The 23,071-nt window shown below is 35.9% G+C and overlaps 2 pseudogenes; one reads left to right on the top strand and one right to left on the bottom strand.

The window, feature by feature from the left end:
* Positions 1-583: 583 nt before the first annotated feature.
* On the top strand, positions 584-702 carry LOC120613537 (uncharacterized; annotated as a pseudogene).
* Positions 703-15,490: 14,788 nt separating this feature from the next.
* Positions 15,491-15,609, bottom strand: LOC120613620 (uncharacterized; annotated as a pseudogene).
* Between the last annotated feature and the right edge of the window lie 7,462 nt (positions 15,610-23,071).

Below are 23,071 nucleotides of genomic sequence, written 5' to 3'. Positions count from 1 at the left end.
GCAGAGAGGTCTCTGGAGAGACCCAGGGGTCAGACATTGCCAACAAAGACACCTTTGGATCCCCGTTTATGTTCCTTATTTGACTCTACAGACTCAATGTTATCATTTTGCTATTATTTTCCTTCCCCTACCCCATCCCCACCCCAACGAGTTAACACAAAGAGCAAGGAACTAGAGTCTGGAGAAACTCAGATTCCAGTTCTGGTTCTGCCTGAGAAACTCTTAGCATGTTGCCTGAGAAAACTGCTTAACCTCTGAGATGTAAAAGTGGGGACATCAGACTAGGTGATCTCTAAGACCCTTCATTCCTGGTATTCTATGATTATATAATCATAGAATATGATTATATATTTTCTATTTTCTAAAAATTGAAAATAGAAGACAGTCATGCATTTTGTTAATCAGGCAGAGCTTTGGGGCTCAATCCAAGAATATTCTTGCTGTGGCTACCAGAAAGGCCCCAAACTCAGAAATTCAATTTGGGCACCCAATCTAGTCTCTTCAAATCAATAGAACCTCCTTATTTTTGAAGACAGCATTGCTAGATAAACTTTAATTTATCAATTAAAAATAATCCACATGCATCTACGGCCATGCCACCCTGAACACGCCTGATCCCATCTGATCTTGGAAGCTAAGAAGGGTCAGGCCTGGCTACTACTTGGATGGGAGACCTCCTAGGAAGACCGGGTGCTATAGGTATAAAAAAAAAAAAATAATCCACATAGCTAGGAACTTCCAACTTGTTATATAAATACACAACACAAGATATCCAGCAATGCAGATTTATGAAGACGGGAAGACAAAGAGCTCAACTGTGGTGAGGGGGCAGAAAGAGAGAGACAGTTGGTACAGACTGAATATGTTTAAGGACAAGTTTCAGAAAGCCAACTAAAAATCGAACTTTATTGACTGATGCTATGGTCTGAATGTGTACCCCCAAATTCATTTGCAGAAATCCTAACCACCATGGTGATGGTATTTGGAGATGGGGCCTGTGAGAGGTGATTAGGTGATGAGTGTAGAGTCCTCATGAAAGGAATTAGTGCCCTTATATAAGAGGCAAAGAGAGCTCCCTTGCCCCTTCCACTATATGAGCTTACATTGATAAGGCTGAGGAAGCTGGTCCTCCCCAGACACTGAACCTACCAGCACCTTGATCTTGGACTTCTCAGCCTCCAGAACTGTGAGAAATAAATATCCATTGTTTACAAGCTACCGAGTTTATGGTATTCTATTGTAGCAGCCTGAATGCCTCAAGATAGCATACATAATTAAAAATCCAGTTCCACACTCAGCTTGACTGATGGACTCTAGCAATATCATCAGATCTGGATTGTTCTCTTTCTCTGTCTCCCAATCTTGGTTCCTTTGTACAGACAAACCTCCTCCTACGGTGGCTCCAAGCATATATTGTCTTCACTCCCATTCTCATTCCAAGGGCAACTGCTTTCTTCAACTAATCCTGTTTTGGGTTTTTCTTTGGTTAGTCACTTTTATAATTTCTAAAACAAATGATAATATAATAATATAAACAGGGTTATGGCATTCTTTCTTTGTTTCTCAATATCAATTTCTTTTCATGATAGAGGAATATCATATCATTTCTACCCTGTCTGGCTCAGCAGTTATACGGATTTTTTTCTTCCTTGGATGACTTCTGCGCCTTTAAATGATATACTTACCCTTCATTTATTATTCCAGCCACTGTATCTTGACTCTTCATTTTGTAAGATGAGGAAACCTCTGCTCTGATCTTTCCTTTCATTGCTCCCCAACTTCCTTCCATTTCAAGGTTGATAATAGCTGCATTGTGTTCTGTAACCATTGTGGATTTTTTCACGATTTCTCTATATGTTGAGAAACATAAACTTAAAATCAAGAAGCATTATTTACATGATTATGATACTTTAAGTATTGTTCCCTGACTTGGAAAGCACCACGCTTAGGTTTATTCTCCGTGGGTCTAATGTCATTGCCACTTGCCACTCGATGGAGAGTGCGCCTAACATTTAGTTCAAATAGATACAGTGGTTCCTCCTTTTAACACCCCCAGTGGATGCCTGAAACTGCAGCTAGTACCGAATCTATATGTGCTATGTTTCTTCCTGTACAAACTTACCTATGATAAAATTTAATTTATAAATTTGGCGCAGCAAGAGGTTAACAACAATAACTAATAATAAAATAAGACAATTATAACAATATGCTGTAGTAAAAGTTACGCGAATGTGGCATTATTAAGTAACGTGTCACTTGAACACAAGCACTGTGATCCCTCGATAGTCAATAACCAAGATGGCTAGTAAGTGACTAACTGGGGGGCAGGGGAGTGTTTACAGCATGGAGAAGTGGGACAAAGGGATGAGTCACTTCCCCCCTTATTCGAGGTTTCTGCAGTCTCAGTTACCTGTGGTTAACCTGGGTCTGAAAATATTAAGTGGAAATTTCCAGAAATAAACACTTCATAAGTTTTAAATAATGTGCCATTATGAGTAATGTGATGAAATCTCACGAGTCCCACCCTGTCTTGCCCAGGATGTGACTCCCTAGTCACTCTGTAGCCATCTTGGTCACCAGGTCAACTGTCAAGGAATCGTAGTGCTTGTGTTCAAGTAACAGGTATTTTATTAAATAATGTCTCATTCACCTCACTTTATCTCAAGTTGGTATTGTATCATTTTACGTCATCAGAAGAACAGTGAGTACAGTACAATAAGATATTTTGAGAGAGAGAAACCATATTCACATCACTCTTATTCTAGTATATCATATGTTCTATTTTCTTTTTAGTTATTGTCATTAATCTCTTATCGTGCTTAATTTATAAATTAAACTTTATCATAGGTATGTATAGGAAGAAAGCAGTATATATAGTGTTCAGTACTATGTGCAATTTCAGGCATCCGCCAGAGGTCTTAGGGACATATACCCCACGGATAAGGGGTGACTGCTGTATTGCACTTTTAAAATCTCAGTAATTATACAACCAGAATTTTAAATTCTAAGAGTTCTTTCTTATTCTCTCATGGCTCATCTATTCATAGAGTATAGTTTTTAGTTTTATAGACTTTGTTCTGCTTGTGTTTTTAGTTCTCTTCTGTGCCCTGAATTATCTTTGTTTTTTTGGGGGGAGGGGAGGTGGGGAAGGGGATAACATTTTCTGCTTGATTTTTTAAATTCACATTTGCAAATAAAAATATTTTGTTTATATTTAATACCAGAGCAACAGAGACTGACTTGGGAGTTCTGTATATAGAACTGGGGTTGTTGATGGTCAGGCTTTTGAATGGTACATGTGAAGAGCAGGCTGTTATGCTGGGGTACCTCCACATGGAATTAAATAGCGAATTCTACTCTGTGGTGATACTGCTTGGTAGGTGACCTGCTTTCCCTTGATTGTGTTATCTCAGAGTCTAGAGTTTTTCAGATCCCACAGATACCATCATCGATGCTCTAGGCTGATGCTCCCGTCGTTTCCCTTCATTGGTTGTCATTCTTCCATCTGCTTTACGTCTTCCTGCAATTTATTAAAACTCTTCACCTACTTTTGGCTCTTCTCTTGGTTCTTATGGGTTTATACCTTTTAAATTATTTTAAAATTTAAAATAATCTTTTTCAAGAGATTTTGGGAGGAGAGGAGATATGTGTACTTGGCACCTTACCCTAAACCATCTAAATTTATGCTGATGATAATTTTGTGTAGAGAAGATGACTCTCTGGATCTTTAGTTGATTATGGATATAAAGAGACTGAGTTTATTTTAGAATCCGCCACTGCTGAAAGGAAACTTGGATTTTAATAAACAAATCCCACCTACTTCTTGCTTTCTATATCAGTCATAGTTTAATCAGAGAAGCAAGGCCACTAGGTATTTATTTATTTATTAAAGGAATTTGACCGTACACAATTGTAGGAGGTGATTAAAAATTCTCTCTACGGCTGTCGTCTTTGTGTTTGACCCTGGGATTTGAATTCTATAGGGTGAGCAGGAAAGATAAATGTAAAGCAGAGGAGAGTCAGGACAAGAGAGAACCCAGAAGCATGAGCTGGAGCCCATGACTGTGTCTGTTCTTATTGCCTTTGACTTTGATGGTGTTGATGTCTGAAGAATTTGGTACCCTGTATCACAGAGGCGAACATGCATATAGTCTAGGACATGGAGAAGCTGAATGAGGATCTGAAGGAAGCCAGAGAAACTTCGGGACTGACAGTTGTCCCATGCCAACCAGCTATGACACATTCTTATTAAAAAAAATCTGATCACATAGGAAAGTTGAAATAAAAGATCACCAATCATTGTTAATATTTTATTCTTTTTTCTATGCATATCTACCTATATTTCCATAATTATACTGCATATCTAAATATATTCTTATTTATTAAAATCTTTATCAGCATCACAAATATTTAACCACTTGTCTAAAAATAGACATTAAGGATATTTCCTTTTTCTTGCTACTACAAATAATGCTGAGTAATACAAATAATGATGAGTATCCTTGTTTATACAATTTTATTCCCATTTTATCCTTATAACAGAATCTTAAAATTGGAAGCAGATGCTCTGAAATTACATTCATCAAAGATCATACCAATTTACCAGAAGCGTCTGAGACTGTCCTCTTAAACCTTTGACATCATTAGATATCATCTTTTAAATATCTTTGTTATCAAATTTTATCTTATCATTGTTTCAATTTGTATTGCTTCGATTACTTGAGATGGTTAAAATTTCACCAGAGTTTGTTAATCATTTGTATTTAATTTTGTTTATTCACATATCAATTATAATTTTTATATCATCTTTTACTGTATTAAATATATTAATTCTTTGTCATTTTTTTACAGAAATATTTTTTTTCTGAGCAGTTTGGTGCTGTGAGTCACAATCATGCCAGAACAATGGGCCTTAGAAACAGAAGTGGGGCCATGTGGAGGGCGGGGACAGGCTGACATTTAGAAGCATTCTGGTCAAGAGTTATGATTGGTGTTGTTTGTTGAGGATGTTGTTGTGAAACTCAGCTGAGTCATTATGTTTAACAGATAACCCCTGAACAGATTAGCAAGGCCAGGTGGGGACAGAAGCTGGTGAAGGTCGTCCTTAGAATTGGGAAAAAGTATCTGGGAAGTGGATGTGATGGGAACAGTTTGGAGAAAGTGACTTTGACATATTAGAGTTTATAGGCAAGGACTGTCCTCAGACTTTGGGGAAAGCTTATTTGAAAAAGTTCAGATGACAGATGGATGCAATTACATTCCCTAGGATGAAGGAAGTTGCTCAAAACAAAATTATGACAAATGGACATAAGAGGATTTAAAAAATTTAAACGTACAGAAGGAGCCAAAATATTTTGCTTTCCAATGTATGGAGACCAGTGGGAAATATGTTTGGATATGAATTTAATCTTGAGTGACCAATGAATTTTACATATATTGAATGGGAATTTATATTCTTACCTACACAACTTATATATATCACATATCTCATATATATTACAAATATATATGTTAGGACATAAAACATAAGTGATTAAGGTGGGGGTATTCCCTTCCTCTTCCTGTTTGTTTTGGAGGAGGCTGTTGAGGAGGGACTAGATTTGGAGTAAGAGAGAAGTAGATAGGATAAGAAAGAATTCTTTACTAAATGTTGCTGTAGACTATGTATATCATTCCCTTTAATGTTCCAAGAGACATGAGTAAATAATTTTATTGCTTTTTGTTTTCTGTTGTCTCATTAACTGTACCTTTTGGTAAAGAGCTCTAAAAATGAACTCCTTGTGTCTCGGTTCATAAAAGTTGTGTCTTCTGCAAGACACTTTTTGAATTTATTTTTTAAAAAAGAAACAAAAGCAAATTCCAAAAGTTTTCATTATGTATGTTAAATAATACTAGAGAGGAAAACTAATCTGTTTTATCTTGAGATAAAAAACGGTGATATTAATCTGAATTTTGCCTTCGACCTTGGAAAGTTAGATATAATAGAAAAGTAAAACATGACAGTATATAGCTTTGTACTCTCAAAGTACAAATAAATGTGCGTTCATTTATTTGTGCCACATTTCCTTCCATAAAAAGCTTGAGCTTTCCTGTCTTTTCCCTGCTGTTTCCTTTGCTGGGAATAATTCCCTTCCTTCTCTTCTCCATCTGGTGAACTCCTACACATACTCCAAGAGCCAACTCAAATGTCACCTGCTCTATGAAACCTTCCCCAGCTCACCCAGGAAGAATGAACTCTACCCTCCCTAATGTACGACTCTCACAGTGGATTGTTAATAGTTTCTACTGGATTATAAACCCTCTGAGGTCTCACTGAGCATCTAGCCCAGAGTCTGCCAAGTACCCGTGAGTAACTGAAACATGAAGCAAAGGAAACCCTTTATAGCGAACGGACTTTCTATCTCTCTCTCTCTTTGTGTTTCTATGTAGAGAGACTTAGAGTGACATGTCTGGCCACCCCTTGCTTCTCGCTCACTCCTGCTTCCCCAAGGGAGGGGAAATGACTCCTTTGATTAGCTTGGGCTCCTTGGGCTCCTGTTATGAGCATGCATGCAATAGGACTTGACTGGGGAGATTCCTTTAATTCTGGGCCAAAATACGAGGAAGTTCATTGTGGCACTGCATTTGAACTAGCTGTCATCAGTAATAAGTCTGATGACGAGTTGATCTCTGTCTGGCTGACTCCCTGTGTCTCTCTCTCAATTGGTTTCTGACTCAGATGGAAGAGATGCATTATCTATTGCTCCCCTGCTAAACCCCCAACATCTGACATTTGTGTAGTGCTTTTCAGTTTACAAAGCACTTCCACATCCATTATTTCAAGGGCTGTAAATAAGGTAACAAAGTGCTGTGGGAGTATTGGGAGCGAGTGATTAATTTCAGTTGAAGAAATCACAGAAGGCCTCACACGGAGCTGCATGTTTGTGGGCCGCTTTCAGTACAGGTGTCAGGCTGGAAGGTCTGAATTCTGCCCCTTCCAAGTCTTTATAAAAAGAAGGGAACCAGCAGATGACATTGGTTTACTGATGCTTGCTTTACTAGCTTGCTTTACTGATGCACTGCCTATCTAGCTCATCCTTCTCACTTTTGATGTCTAATGGTTTATACATTGGTACTTTCAATTCTTACCTCAGGAGGCCCGGGCTTTGTCATCCTTTTTGGACATGCTACTGTGATGTGACCTGGTGTCCTCTCTGGGTCAGGACCTGATAATCACTCTCTAGGGTCATGCTCTGTGACTACTGATCCTTTCCTAAATTTTGCCGCCATAGAATCAGCCGGCACAGACAACTTTGAGCTCAAATAGTCTATCATTATTGGACTTAACTTTAGAAGCAACTAGGTCTCTTCTCTCAGTCACTGAAAAGGCTTCATGACATCAGAGATATTGTCACACCCGAGACACATGCCAGATGATTTTGTAGTCACCATCAGTGTTCCTACGATGTGGGTCCACCAACAGACGCTGCATTGATGTGAATGTGCTAAAAGGCATTTTGGAACAAATAGCTTCCACAAAAGTGCCAAATTCTAATTGACATTGTTTTTCAAAGTGTTAGAATATAAATTCAATTTCAAGGCAAAGGGAAAAAATTAGAATTAGAAGTAAAGAAGGTGAATTTACAAGCAGAAAGGAAATGAGTCAATCTAATTTCAAAGCCTGTCCTGAACCAAGGGTAAAATAATAAACAGGGTTTGTAAAAAAAAAAAAAAAAAAAAAAGGAATCTAATATTTATAAGGGATTCAACATCTAAGAGTTGATAAATTGCACTTGAGAGGAAACGCCGCATTAGATAAATTTTATCTTGACACTCTACCCTTTAACATGCCTGTAGAGCTTGTCTTGTACATCTGTTGTAGCCCACATACCAGTCTGTCCCTGGTAGTAACCGAAGGGTTATTTTACTGAGAAAAATCTGTTTAACTTAGAAGCTGGAAGAAAGGAGAGAAGAGCTCAGAGATTGGAATCTAAATGAGTAATAGAAAAAATTTTAAATGCCACCATGGCAGGGAAAAGATGAACAAGTCTGTGATAATTGACACCTCTTCTTGCATTTGATTTTGTTCTTTATGATCTCCAAACCCATTCTTAGCCTGGTTTAACATCATTTGGGTCTGTTTGGAATCACAATAGAGAATGTAGCAAAGGAAATCTAATCAATGAAGTGAATTGTTGAGTGAACTTACCTGGAGATGGGACATTGGGCAGCCTGTTTGTGGCCTCTGAGCCCCTGAAGTCCTCCTCTGATAACAGGTGCTGATGGACTAGGAAGGGTGAGGAGGGAAAGACAGATTCCTGAATTGGGATCATATAGGTTTTTGTGGGTAGGGACTCAGGGACTAAGTGAAATCACATGATGTGTGTGGATTTGTGCTTGTGTGTGTGTTTTGTGTTTGTGCGTGTGTTGTGTATGCATGTGTGTGCATGTGTGGGTGAGTATGTGCAGAGTGAAAATTGGAATCTAAGGGGTGGGGTGAACAGTTGTGGTCGGGTGAGGTTCTGGCCAATTGTTTCCGCTGCAACATCTCCCTTCTTTGCTTCATGACTCAGCTTCTTTAGCTGATTATTCACCTCACTCATCAAAGCTTCAGGAGCGGCATGTGTAAGGCCATGCATTTTATTACAAATAATCCAAACTATGCTTTTAGAGTGATCCAGGAAAAGGAAGGACTTTAACCTGTGTTGTTTAACATCACATATATTATGTTTTACATAAATGTATTTTTATTTAACTTACAAATAATAAGATGATTGTGATATAGCATACCTTATAAATACTCACTGATGAGCATTTGATTTGACGCTACAAATATTCAATAGACCGGAATTCAAATTCAGTTTCCACCACTTACCTTGAGTTTTTGAGCCTGGTTGCATCATTTGAAATATCTACCTCAAAGGCTTTTTTAAAAAAAATTTTTAACAACAACCAATTTACATATCTTGTACTTCTTAAGTGCCAGAAGGCCTTGAAGGCTTGCTTTGAGGATAAAATAAGAAAATCTGTAAAGGACCTAAAACACATTAGCTGTTCATTAAATTTCCTTCCTACATTCTGCGTAAATTTAATTTAATTTTTTTTTAAAAGAAAAGTGTTATACTAGATTTTCGTTTCAAAGTGATTTCTCTTTAGACCTTAAACATTTATCTAAGGCACTAATCCCCACATTTAAAAAATCTAAGTGACCAAAAATGCATATATATATTTTAGAAATAACTGAAAATTTGAAGAAAAGTTACAAGACTAGGAATAGTACAATCTGATTATATTTTATATGGATTTACCTATAGCTAATGGTTTACTCCATTGGCTTTATTATTCTCTCTCTCTTTGTATAGATATAGATTTAATTTTTCTGAACTGTTTGAGAGTGAGTGGCTGTATCCCAGAGCTTACCCTTTAATATTTCAATGTGCATTCCCTAAGAATAAAGATATTCTCTTATCTTACTATCATATAGTAATTAAATTCAGCAAATTTAACATTGATAGAATACTTTTATCTAATCTACTATCCTAATTCCAATTTTGTCAGTCAATCCAATAATGTCCTTTATAACACATTTCTTTTTCTGCCAATACAGAATCCAGTATAGGATTGGTTATTCCATTTAGTTGCCATGTCTCTTTTAATCTGGATTATATATATATACACACACACACTATTATATATATGTATGTAATACATATATGTTATATATATGTATACATATATATAGAGAGAGACACACTATTTATTTAATCATTGGTGAATGATATGCCTATATATGGCTGGTCAATGCATTCATAACTCAATTAACAGGGCAATAGAGTAACCGGCTACTATTTATTTGGACATTTCCATGGCTTCTAACTGCCCATAGTAACAATTCTAAACTTATCTACTCGGCTTTCCAGTCCTCTATAATAATCTCTCACTTCTCTAATTATCTATACACTGCTCCCCTGTGGAGGTAGCGACTTGTAGCTGGAAACATAACTTGGTGCAGGCAGTGTAGGGTGTGGATTCTAGCTCTACTGCTTGTTAGGAGAGTTAATGCGGTGATTTGCCTACATGAGACCACAAGGTTCTTGGCACATAACAGGTTCTCGAAAATGTTTACCCCCTTGCTCCTGCCAGAGTCAGGTTATTGCCACGTTCATTCCCACCTCCTCAACTCTGCTCGCATGCCTCACCTCTGCTTTGTCTTTCTTTCTCTTTACCACCGAGCCACAGCTTGTGTATTTGTTAAAATTCTGTTCTAGTTTTCTTATATCCCTCAGGAAGCCCTCATGAATCTCATTACTCTTTCCACCTTCTAAATCTTGACACTATCTTGGACTCGTGAAAGATTTAGTAACTACCAAATAAATGAAATCTTAGTATACTGACATGTGTATGTGTGGGGTCTCAATAAGGCCACGAATATAGCGAACCTTTCATAGAAAGAAGGGAAGAACACTGACAATTCCTGAGCAGTGTTATGTGCCTGGTGCTTTCTCTGCACAATTACGTTAATTCTCACAACACCTTCCATAGGTAAGTTTTCATAGTCCCATTTTGCAAATGAGAAACCTTTGGTATAACGTCACAGAGCTAGAAAATGGCAGGGCTGGAATTTGAACCTAGGATAGGTTCTATACTTCCCTTTATTTTGAATTGCCACCTAAGTTGAAATATACAGTAAAAAAATATTGATTTTGACTGATGGATGACAAGTACATTTTACATTTTACACGTTACATTTTAGAGAAACTAAGAGGTAGTAGAGATGGGTGCATCTAACAACTTGCCCAATATAAATTGATTTTTGTCCCCTTGAGTCAAGGTAGCATTGATGGGCCTGTGATTAATTGAATGTGACTCAAAATGACAGTTCTATGTTCTTCTGAGGAAGAACTGGTAGACTAACAGATAATTCAAAAAACTTTTACACACAAAGAGCTCAATAATTTTCTATTTTTAATGTGTCACTTGAGTTATCATTTAATGACTGGCAAAGGTTGCTCAACAAATAGGCATTTACAATGAATGCTTCAATGTGAGAAGTTGGACGAAATGAACTCTTGGGGCCTTCCCATGGATTTAATTAATCTAATCACACCTTTAGACTGAGTTTGAGCCCAGAGTGGAACACTTACCTCCTGTTTTGAACTGTTTTTGGAGGAACACATCTTATCTCCTCAACTAGTAAGTGCTGAGAGGGCAGAGACTATTTATTTTTCATTAGTCTTCCATAGCACTGGGTGTAGAGTTGAGCACATTGTAGATACTTAGTAAACACTAATCGATCAATTAATTTAATATCTTGTAACTCAAGATGACAATAGTGTTAGGACTAGCCATGCAACTTACTCATCTTCAAGTATCTTGGTTGTTTTTGAGACTTGCTCTCTATATTGATTTTGGAATCGGTCTGACAAATACATCACGAAGTACTGTTGGAATTCTGATTGGAATTGCATTAACTATACATGTCAGTTTGGGAAAGAATTGACAGCTTTTCAGTATTGAGTCTTCTTAACCATAAGTGTGGTATGCCTCTATATTTAGTTGGTTGTGTTTTTATTAATTTTTCCTTTATGAAGTTTTTGCATATCTTTTGATATTTTCACAGATGCATCTTTGTTATTATAAATGGCATTTTTCTTAAATTATCTTCTCTGTTGCTGATATGTAAAAATACAATAGATTTTTACAGTACTTGTATATTGTACTGCTCTTATTAATTCTAATAATTCATTTGGACAACTTGTACCTCTGAGGGATTTTTTAAATAGATAATCATATCTCAGCATAAAAGGAAATTTGTTTTTCCTGATCCATTTTTAAATCTATTTTTTTTTCTCATTGCAATGGCTAGAACCCCAGAGTAAATCTTTAATAAAGCGAGGACAGGAGGCATCTTTAACTTGTTTCTGATAAAATTAGGAAAAGAAAAGTTTCTAACATTTCACCATTAAACATGATGTTTGCTGAGGATTTTGGAGTAGATGCCTTTTGTCTAGAAAACGTAAACTGTTCTATTCCCTTTTTTTTCCTAAAAGAATTTATTTTTATTTATTCGCTCAACAAATATTTATTGAGCATTTAGGTAGTGTACTGGTCTAACCACTAAGGATACATTCATAAATAAAATAGAGAAAAAGTTCTTTCCTGATGAAGCTTGTACTATAGTAGAGAATAACACAACAAATAGCAGGTGAGTATTGCTATAGAGAAAACCAAAGTAAGAAAGGGGATGAGAGTTTTGGGGCTGGGAGATACGGTTTTATATATATAGGGTGATGAAGGAGGACCTCACTGAGAAGGTGACGTCTGAGCAAATACTTGAAAGGGGTAAGAAAGCGAGCTATGCAGGTATTTATAGGGAAAGCATTGCAGGCAGAGGGAATAGCAGAACTAAGATTAAACTGAGAATTATAGTGACAGAACATAATGTAAGTATTACAGATACTTCTGATTGAAAGAATAATATAACTAACAAAAAGAAGATGAAAGGAAAATGAGAATGCTATTTTCCTCATCTTTCATTACAGACAGTATTACTATTGTCTAAAATTAAAACACGTACAGATCTTGAACTAACTGACTCCAACCTCTTTCTTTATAATTTTATAAAATGGCTCTAGTGAAAAATAATTATCTAGACTTCATCAATTCCTATAGTTTTACTTTGTTTCTATTCCTTCTGTAAAATTAAATGTAATATTTTAAAATAAAAATAGAAGCTATATTGTGATTCTATTTTAATAAAAATATTTTTTCTGTCTAGTTTATCTTTATATATGCATGAAAATCTCCCTGAAATAATGTGCGCTTTAATATTAATAATGATTTATTTCATGTGGTAGTGTTTGGGCTAAATAAAACTTTAGTTTTGTGTATTCCATGTTATTTGAATTTCTTGTTATGTATGTGCATTATGAACAAATTAGTATATTTTTTGAATATAGTGTCAGCAACTTCCCAGGGCATTGCAAATTGAAACAATTTGCTCTTCCTCACCTGCTCCTGTATTAATGGCCTTAACTAACAGCTTCACCTCTTTTCTTATTCTTGAGAGTAGTCAGTATATGCACAGCTAACAGTAGCTGTAGAATTTCTTATCCTCAGAGTTCTGCCCTGCAGAACTATAGATTGCTATAGATAGAATGTTTATGCAGGCCACTCCAAATTCATATGTTGAAATTCTAACCCCCAATGTAATGGTTTTAGGAAGGGGGCCCTTTGGGAGGTGATTATTAGGTCATGAGAATGGAGCCCTCATGAAGGGGAATTACTGACCTTATAAAAGGGACTCCAGAGAGATCTCTTACCCCTTTCACCATGCGGGGACGGACACAACGAGAAGATGGCTATTTATGAATCAGGAAGTGGGCTCTAACCAGATACTGAAACTTTCAGCACCTTGATCTTGGATTTCCCAGGCTCCAGAACTGTGAGAAATGTTTTTGTTGTTTATAAGCCACCCAGCCTGTAGTGTTTTTATTATAGCAACCTGAATGGACTGAGACAGGTATCCACCTGCCCTGAGGTGGCCTTCTGTCAGACATTTTCTTAATGTCATAGTTTTACATTGTTTCTACTAAGGGTGATTGTTTTAACCTGCTATCACTGTTCTCCTATATAAATTTCATAACTTTGATAACTTTTTAGAATAAAATCTTAGAAGTCAGGTCAAAGTATGACTTTTTTAATTCTCATGATTTTATATAGCCAAATTGATTTTCAAAAAGGCTATACTAATTGATACTTACACTAGAGGTGTTTATAAAAGTGCCTCTTGCATAACTGTTTTGCTGGCACTAATCATTTTTTGTTTGACATTTGTGCCCGTTTGATAAGCAAAAATGATATTTAATGGCGTTTTAATTAGAATTTTTATCATTAGTGAAATTGAATGTTTTTAATAAGAGTATTGAATTTTTAAAAATTTCAGTGGAATTTTATAAGTGGGCAGACAACGTGATCATATTTACTTTTTTAGAACTGTAATTCAGGTGACAGTGTTGAAAGTGGATGGCTGGAGGAGCTAGATGTCAGAGACACCAGAAAGGAGACCTTGACGATGGTCTTGCTGGTAGATGCTGAGGGCCTGATCTGGGCAGAGGAAGCAGATCTGACAGCATTCTATTTCCGCCTCTGACTTCCTTTCAGGCTTCTCAATTCCCTGTTATGTTTTCCACTTTGAAAAATCAGCTTAGCGATAATACTTTAAAGTTCCTAATTTATTTAAATCTGGGGGAGAGTGTATAATTCTCCTGAGAGGTTCATTTCTACACTTCCCATTTAGAGAATCAACAATTCAGAAAAGAATTCGGCTGCAAGATGATGAATTTTGTTTCCCTATGACTCCTACACAGGGAAAAGTGGAAATGGATTCTATGGATCCAAATACGCTAAAGAAATACACTGATTTGCTTCTGGCTTGTCCGTTAGCTTTTACCTTAAAGTCCTTATATGTTACATTTTTAAAATAGAGACATGAAACATACCTAGTCAGGTTTTAGCTAAAGCAAACCCTGATGAAAAATGACTGGTCCTCTGTAATTCTGAGCTGAATTGTAATTCTTTGTTCTCTGTAGACTTCAGATAAAAGGATTCATATGGGATGGTAGATAGGGTGGTTTTAATTTGGATCAACTGGACTTACTGCTGGATTTTACACTAGCCATGCTGTGAGGCAGGTTCTTTGTTTTCAGCAATTATCAAACTAAGCCTAATTAAACTTGCTTTGCTTTGATGTACTATAATGTTTTCCATAAATTTTATATGCTGAACCATTTTCATAAGTCCTTGTTTGAAATCAAGGATAGACAGACTATGGATTTATTTTATATGTCAGACCATGTTTTAATATGTATCTAATCAGATTTTAAGATGCTTACTTTTGGTTATTATTATTCAACATTCTTCTTTTTGTGTTTTTGTAGTTTGGATGCAAGAAATTGTTTTTAAATACAATACGCCAGTGTAATCAATGTGATAGATATATGTGGAAGGAAAGTGCAAAGACTTTCAATCCTATAAATTAAATATAGATCTTAAACTGTATAACACACTCTTCTATTTTGTAAAATTCCACTGATTTCCCTTGTTGTCAAGTTTTTCCTTAAGGGGACTTTTTTTTTTTTTAAGCTCATTTGGTCCAATTGATTTTGTGTTTATTTCTTTTGTGTAGCTGCATTAAAGGTACATGTTGTCTGTTTTTGTATTCGCAAGTTGTTAATTTCCCACTTAATGATTCATCAATTAGATCTCTCTTGCTTTATAGGTGCTAGCCTAGAAGATGTATTTTTTTAAAGAGCATTTTTCTTCACCACCAAATAGAAATGATTTAACAACATTTATTTTATTCAGCTAATACTCTACTTGGAATTCTTTTTATTTGATTTGATTTTTAATTTAATTAAATTTTTTTTTTAGGTGAGGCAACCCTTGGTTGACCTCACAGAGGTAAATTGCAAGGACCTTGTAGCTTACAATCCCTTAGTTTTTATTTTTTACACCACAGCACCTGGTCTTCCTAGGTGGTCTCTCATCTAAGTGTTAACCAGGCCTGACCCTGCTTAGCTTCTGAGATCAGACGGGATCGGGTTTGTTCAGGGTAGCATGGCCATAGACTGGAATTCTTGTTAGCCCTTTGCTGCCTTTAAAAATGGACTTAACTATTTTTGTTATTTTTGCATGGCTTTTAGCCTATCAGTTGGGATGGGTAAAAGGTACAAAACCAGATCAATTATATGTACAGATTCTTCTTTCAGCCCACATTTGAAGGGGACTTTTCTATGAAGGCCCTTTTAAACATTTTTAAACAAAGTAATGCCTCTTTTTTTGAGATTTGTCATAAAGAAGTATTATTCTTATCCGTTTCTATGAAAATGAAAACTTGTTCCTCAGGAAAACTTGAAGTTAAGTTATTATCGCTATTAGAAGAACTTTGTATTGCTGGGCACACTTTGATAATGTTTTTTAAAACTTTGGATTGGAGTATAATATGTAGAGAGAAAATTGCACGTGTTATAAGTGCACAGCTCAATGAATTTTAACAAAATTTGAACATACCTGTTTAACCAATACTCTGACCAAGAAAGAGAACATCATCAGCACCCCCAGAATACCCCCATGCTCCTAACCAGTCTCTGCTCCACTCGACCCGCCTCCAGAGTAAACACTTTCCTGACTCCTAACAGCATAGCTTAGTTCTGCCTGCTTTGTGCACTGTATACATGAATTATACAATATGTACCCTTCAACATCTGGCTTCTTTCATTCAATATTATGTGTGTAAGATTCATCTGTATGGTTGAGTGTAGTTGTAGATGTCCATTCTCATTATTTTGTAGTTTTCTGTTGTATGACTACACCACCACTTATTTATCCATCCTACTGTTAAGGGGCAGCATTAGGTGGAGGTGAGAATGCACCGAGAAGAGTCAAATGACTTCACATTTAATACCCTGCACCGGCGCTCTCTTAGCAAGCTAAATAGATTTGATTCTACCTTGTAAGTGCTCATTTATTCTAGATGGTAAATACCTTGAGGGTGGGGACTAACTCAGTGTCTCCTACAAAGGCACTCAAACAATGTTGATAGGATTCGAAATAGCTTACCCGAGTGGAGAAACAATAAAATGTAGTTAAGAGGATGTAAAACTGGAGTCATGGGAAAAATAGTGCAGGACCTTCCAAAAGAAGGGACAGCTAAAGAATAGAGAAAGGGGAGAAAGATATAACATAAAACAGCATGGAACAACAATACTTGTTTATTTTGCTGTCATATAAATGAACCTAATGAAATTGAGTTTGCAGGGCACTACTAAATCCTTTGATAAAAGTATAAATAAAACAGTGCTTTGGTTTGCTATTTTCTTGTTCACTGCACAGTAACTTCTCTTGGTCTCCCATCTTTGATCAATTTAAATGTTTAATTTGCATGACTTTTTTTGATCCCCAAAGCAGCAACTGAACTGAATAAACCAATGATTGTATAAAGTTGACATTCATCATAGCCATGTAAATGTTTGATATCTTAGCCAAGTTTTCTTTTCTTTTTAAAAAGATTTTTTTTTTTTTTAGGTGAGGCAACCCTTGGTTGACCTCACAGAGGTAAATTGCAAGGACCTTGTCAGCTTACAATCCTTATTTTTTAATTTTTTACACGTATAGCACCTGGTCTTCCTAGCTGGTCTCCCATCCAAGTACTAACGAGGCCTGACCCTGCTTAGCTTCCAGGATCAGCTGGGATCAGGCTTGTTCAGGGTAGCACAGCCATAGACAAATTTGCTTTTCTAGTTTGTGTTTTTAGTAGGCTTCACTGTGGATTTTACAAATTTTAGTTTTGTTTTTTTTTTTTAGAACACATAACTTCTATTATTTTTTCATTTCTTTTATTGACTTGAAGTTGCCCCACAATCTCAATAATCTATATGTTAATATATAAATAATTCTTGGTATGTCCAGCAAGTGGTAATAAGATAATTGTAGAGCTAATATTGGTACAATACATAAATCATTCATTAAAACATATAGTGCCTATTTGCTACATTCTACTAACAAAACAACCTAGTGCTTTATTGGAGACTCTCATTTTGATTAAAAAATTAAGATGGCCCATTCATTCTGGTAAATTCAGAGAGTTAATAATTTGGCTGCTCTAGGAAATGACCTCCAGAGAATACAAATAAGTGACAGATTTGAAAAGAAGTCATGGTGGAATTTAGTGCGGATGATTTGATCTATCCCTGTATATTGATTTCTTAGAGGTGCCACAACAAAATATCACAGACTGAGTAGCTTAAACAACAGAAATTTATTTTATCACAGTGTTGGAGGCTGGAAGTCCAATATCAAGGTGTTGGAAGTCCAATATCAAGGATTGGTTTCTTCTGAGGCCTGTCTCTGGCTTGTAGATGTTTGTCTTTTTCCTGTGTCTTCAGGAAATGGTCTTCTTTCTCTGTATGTCTGTGTCCTAATCTTCTCTTATAAGGACACCAGTCCCAATGGATAAGGGCCCACCATAATGACCTAATTTAACCATAATTACCTCTTTGAAGATCCGATCTCCAAATGCAGTCATATTCTGAGGGGATCCTGGAGGTTAGAATTTCGACAGATGAATTTTGGGAGGGAAATACTTCAGCTCGTAACACCTGTCAAAAACAATATTTGAAACTCTGATATGAAATACTCAGATCAGGAACATCTTATGCTCCTTCTAAGATTCTCTTGCTGTGATCATATCCCAGATCCTTACTGCTTTTTCTGCTTCAGCCGCTGCTCTGGCCTTCCTCCTCTGCCTGGGACTACATGGCTTCACCGCCTGGAGGTGACCAGTCACTGAGGTCTGCTATACAGCCAGACTGACTAGTTACCACCCTGTTTCTGGCCTCTTTTCCTCCTTTAGGACTTGGGTAAGATGCTGTGTTATGGGGCATGAGACCTTATTTCTGGAGCAGTAACCAAAGAAGCCAGATAATGCAACCCAGAGATGTGGAGGAGTTAAGTCCCCACTGGGGAAAACTTTGGCCAATGGAGATAACAGATGGGAAGGGGCTAGGTAGATGAATTCTTGCACCTTGCTTCTTCCCATGGATGGTCCCAAGGCACAGTTTCCCTGTATAGTTTGTCTAGAGACTCTGGCCCACTGGGTATATCTACTGAGTAGTCAGCTATATATCTTCACATCTTGTAAAGTGGTGGCCTGTGCTGTAACACACAGAATCTTGTAATGTTGCGCATTCCTCCCAGTTTCACCTCCTTTCTCTCTAACTCTCACTGCTCTGGGACTGTACTTGCCAAGTGAAACCTCAGGACTCAATCCTTGCATCAGGCTCTACCTTCTAGGAACTCTGGGCTAAGACAATATTTTATCCATTATAGAAGTTTTGCCCTATTAGAGAGGTGGCCATAAATTTGAATATAAAGAAGTATTATTCTTCAATATTTATTATAAAGCATTTAATTTCTTGAGTTTGCAATAGCACAGGGGGTGGGGTGCACAATAAAGTCATGACAAATTGTAGTATACATTGACAAATATTGACTCAGTAGTACCCCTAGACTTATGTGGATATATCAAGTGGACCCCTCTGCATTGCTAAATAATTTTTTATTTTAGTGTTTATGAGCAAATGTATTTGGAAGTTGAACAAGATTATTTCTTAAACTATGCCTTCATCTGCAACAAAGAATGTACCTCCCATTTTAGCAGTTTCCACATTGTTATTCCTGAGACCACGTAATTATAGAAATCCATGAATAAAACTTCTCGAACTATTAAAAATACTCATCAGAAAATTTACATTCTTCAAAATCTCAAATATTGAAATATAACACTTGACTAATTATTTTGTAAAATTACTGAATAGCACTAATATTTGACCACTTCAAAGATTTTCCTGCAAATTCTAGCTTTCAGAAAGTAATTTCTGAATTCTAGTGAATTCCTCGGATATGCAGTATGTAGTAAGACCAAGATCTGTCTGCTTATTCACCCATATGCAGATTGGCTCATCTGAACTAATTAATGAGTTAGATTTTTGTGCAAGCTTTCTGATGTATTGAGTGGCATTAATAAATGATCAGGAAAAACAATATATCTGATAAAGGAATTCATACAACTCAATAGTAAAACATTGAACAACCCAATTAAAAAATGGGCAAAGGAATCAAATCGACATTTTCCCAAAGAAAACATACAAATGGCCAACAGGTATTATATATATATAAAGGTGCTCAACATTACTAATAATCGAGGCAATGCAAATCAAAACTACAATAAGATAGGACTTGTACCTGTTAAGATAGCTATTATCAAAAGAGATAACAAGTGTTGGCAAGAATGTGGAGAAAAGAGAACACTTGTGTGCTATTGGTGGGAATGTAAATAGGTACTGCTATTATGAAAAACAATATGGATGGTCCTCAAAAACCTAAAAATAGAATTACCATGCAATCCAGCAATCTCTCTTCAGGGTATAAACGCAAAGAAATTGAAATTAGTACCTCGAAGAAATATCTGTGCACCTATATTCATTGCAGCATTATTTATAATAGCCAAGATATGGAAATGATGTGTCTGTCAATGGATCAATGAGTAAAGAAATTGTGGTTTATACATAATAGAATATTATTCAGTTTTTCAAAAGTAGATAATGCTGTGTGTGACAATATGGATGAAACTAGAGGACATTATGCTAAGCAAAATAAGAAAGAAAAACTACATGATCTTATTTATATGTAGAATCTAAAAAAGTTATAGAAGCAGAGGGTAGAATGGTGGTTACCAGAGGTGGGGAATTGGGGGAAACTGAGAGCTGTTGGCGAAGGGTAAAAAATTGCAGTTATGTAGGAGGAATAAGTTTAGCTATCTAAAATACAGCATGGTGACTATAGTTAATAATTCTGTACTGACTACTAAAAATTTTCTAGGAGAATAGATTTCAGGTACTCTCAGTACACACAATAATATGGCAACTCTGTGAGGAGATACATTAATTAGCTTGAATATAGTAATCATTTCTATACATATTTCTATATATGTATATCAAGTCATCATGTTGTACACCTTAAATATATTCATTTTTAATTTAAAAATGGTAGGAAATAGAATCTCCGAATTTCTTGACAGATGTTAATATTCAGAATTCAAGAATGAGAAATTGGAATCCTTGGAGATCTCCAGGAATTCCTGTCATAACTTATACTGTAATTTTTATAATACCTTCTTTATGAGTTAAAAGTAATGAGTGACCAAAATAATAAATAGTGAATCAGTTTTCTGTGATGTGTTGTACAAGTTTTCTGTACAGAAAAAAATACTTTATGTAATAAATGCTTGTTAATAAATATATTAACAAATATATTATAAAAATATTATAAATTTCAAACATACAAAAGTGATGATTACTGATATAAATATTCAATAGTAGACAACACTAAAAGAAGAGACTATTAGCACTATATAAAGATCAAATAAAAATTATTTAAAAAATTGCAAATATTTAATATTTAAAAGTTGTCATTCTCAAATGAAAATTTTAAAGCCCACTAAACATTAATTGTCCTGTCCAATAGTTTTGATCTGTTTCATAACAAATATATCAGATGTAGAGAAATTTATTTCATTTTCCATTGAAATTGGTAGAATAGTTAAGGGTGCCTCCAAAAGTATCTCCAAGTTGGATGTCAGGCGGGATTCAAGTTGCTTCATTTAAACTCATTTCCCTTTTTAATAATAAAAACATTTTGTTTTGATTTTTCCTATTTTCATTTTGCTATTGAAATCAATATTGATTTTGCTAGTTCAGATTTGAGATCAATTTTTAATTTCACATTGAAGCATTTTATGGCAATTTTTATATCTTATTCTCTGCCTTTTTTTCTGGTAAAAATTTTTTTATAAGAAACTATAATCTATAGAGAACATCCAAACACTGGAAAACATCGATAAACATTATTGGGTAGTATTCTAATAATATAACATTTGGATATCCAGTAAATTTAACAGTACCACACAGAATGTGTTGGCATTGTCAATTTAAATCAAGGACTTCTTTTGCCTTCAAAATGTGTTTTTCCCTAGAATATCACTCATAGGATTTGTATGATGTATTTTATGTGTTCAAACTTAGTAATATTTATTTTATTTGCAAGAATAATTTACTATTAGCAGACTGGTCCCATGAACACACACTTCTAACAGGGCAGCTATGAGTAAGACTAATGACAATTGTGTCTGGTTTTCTCCTGCCACGTTCCTGTCCTGGTTCCCAGAAATGTCAGCTGTGTCGTGGACTCCACTTGTCAGCATTTCCTGCTCTTGCTTTAACTTAGTGTCAACAGATTCCTTTGAACCAGTACCATCTGTCTAATGATTGTTAAGCATTAATCCTCACAGGAGAATTTTCATTTTTTTGACTTCTTGACTGGTTTTTCTTGGAATTCAGAAAAAAACAAATTTCCTAAGAAATTCTAGAAAGAAATTTCTGTATTGAAACTCTAGAAAGAGACAGTGGGGTTTCAATAAAATAGTTACTTATTGCTAGAGTGGTAGTTAGTCCCACTGTGCATCTAGGAACTGTTGGAGATATAACTTGAGTCCAGCCATGGGAAGCAAACACATCTAGGCATATCCAGAGGTCTGGTGGGGTGGGCCTGCCAGAGGCAAATTTTTTTTCTCGATCTTATCTTATTACACATTTTATTTTTTATTGTGTAAATATACAATAACATGAGATTTATGATCTTAACCATCTTTAAGAGTACAGCTCAGTGGCATTAAGGACATTCACATTGTTGTGTAACCATTATCATTATCCATCTCCAGAACTCTTTCATCATTCCGAACTGAAATTTTGTACCTAAACAACAACTCCCCGTACTCTCTTTTCCTCACCTCCTGGCAATCATTTTACTTTCTTTCTCTATGAATTTCACTATTCTAGGTACCTCATATAAGTGGAATCACGCAATATTTATCTTTTTGTGTCTTATTTCATTTAGCATGATGTCTTCATGGTTCATCCATGTTATAGCATGTGTCAGCAGAGGCCAATATTTAAAGAGCCCTACCTTATATACTCTCAGAAAGGAGCTCGTCATGAAGAAAGGCTGGCACAATGGCTGGGCCCTAGTATTCAGAGCAATGGGATGCTTCTGAGTACAGTTGGAATCTGCTCTTGGGAGTGATCCTTGAGCTCAGCTCTTTTGGACTCTGAGTTTTGTGACTAGAAAAGGTTGAAGTAAGATTACAAGGGAATGTCTTTATTGTAAGTTCTGTGGCATAGTAAATTCTATAACATTGTAGGACCAGTGGTGGGAAGTGGGGCTGGCATTTTATGAGCATCAGGAGGCAGTATACATTGTATTGATGTTTATGCTCTCTTAGTTGGCCCCAGCAGGTAGAGAAAGTAGGGAGACAATAGCTTCATGAGGGCTTGCAAGTAGTGAGGGCTAGATAGCAGATACCTCTACTGGATCAGAAAAGCATGAAAAATGATAGATATCTCATTGATATTGAGAGAATTTGGTCATTACCCTATATGAAACATCTTCTGGAAATTCCTTGAAATAACTGAGGAGG

The sequence above is a fragment of the Pteropus medius genome, unplaced genomic scaffold (assembly GCF_902729225.1).
Source record: "Pteropus medius unplaced genomic scaffold, Ma_sr-lr_union100, whole genome shotgun sequence".
Taxonomy (NCBI): Eukaryota; Metazoa; Chordata; class Mammalia; order Chiroptera; family Pteropodidae; genus Pteropus; species Pteropus medius.
Note: the sequence above shows the minus strand (reverse complement) of the source record. Positions and strands in the feature narration are given on the sequence as shown.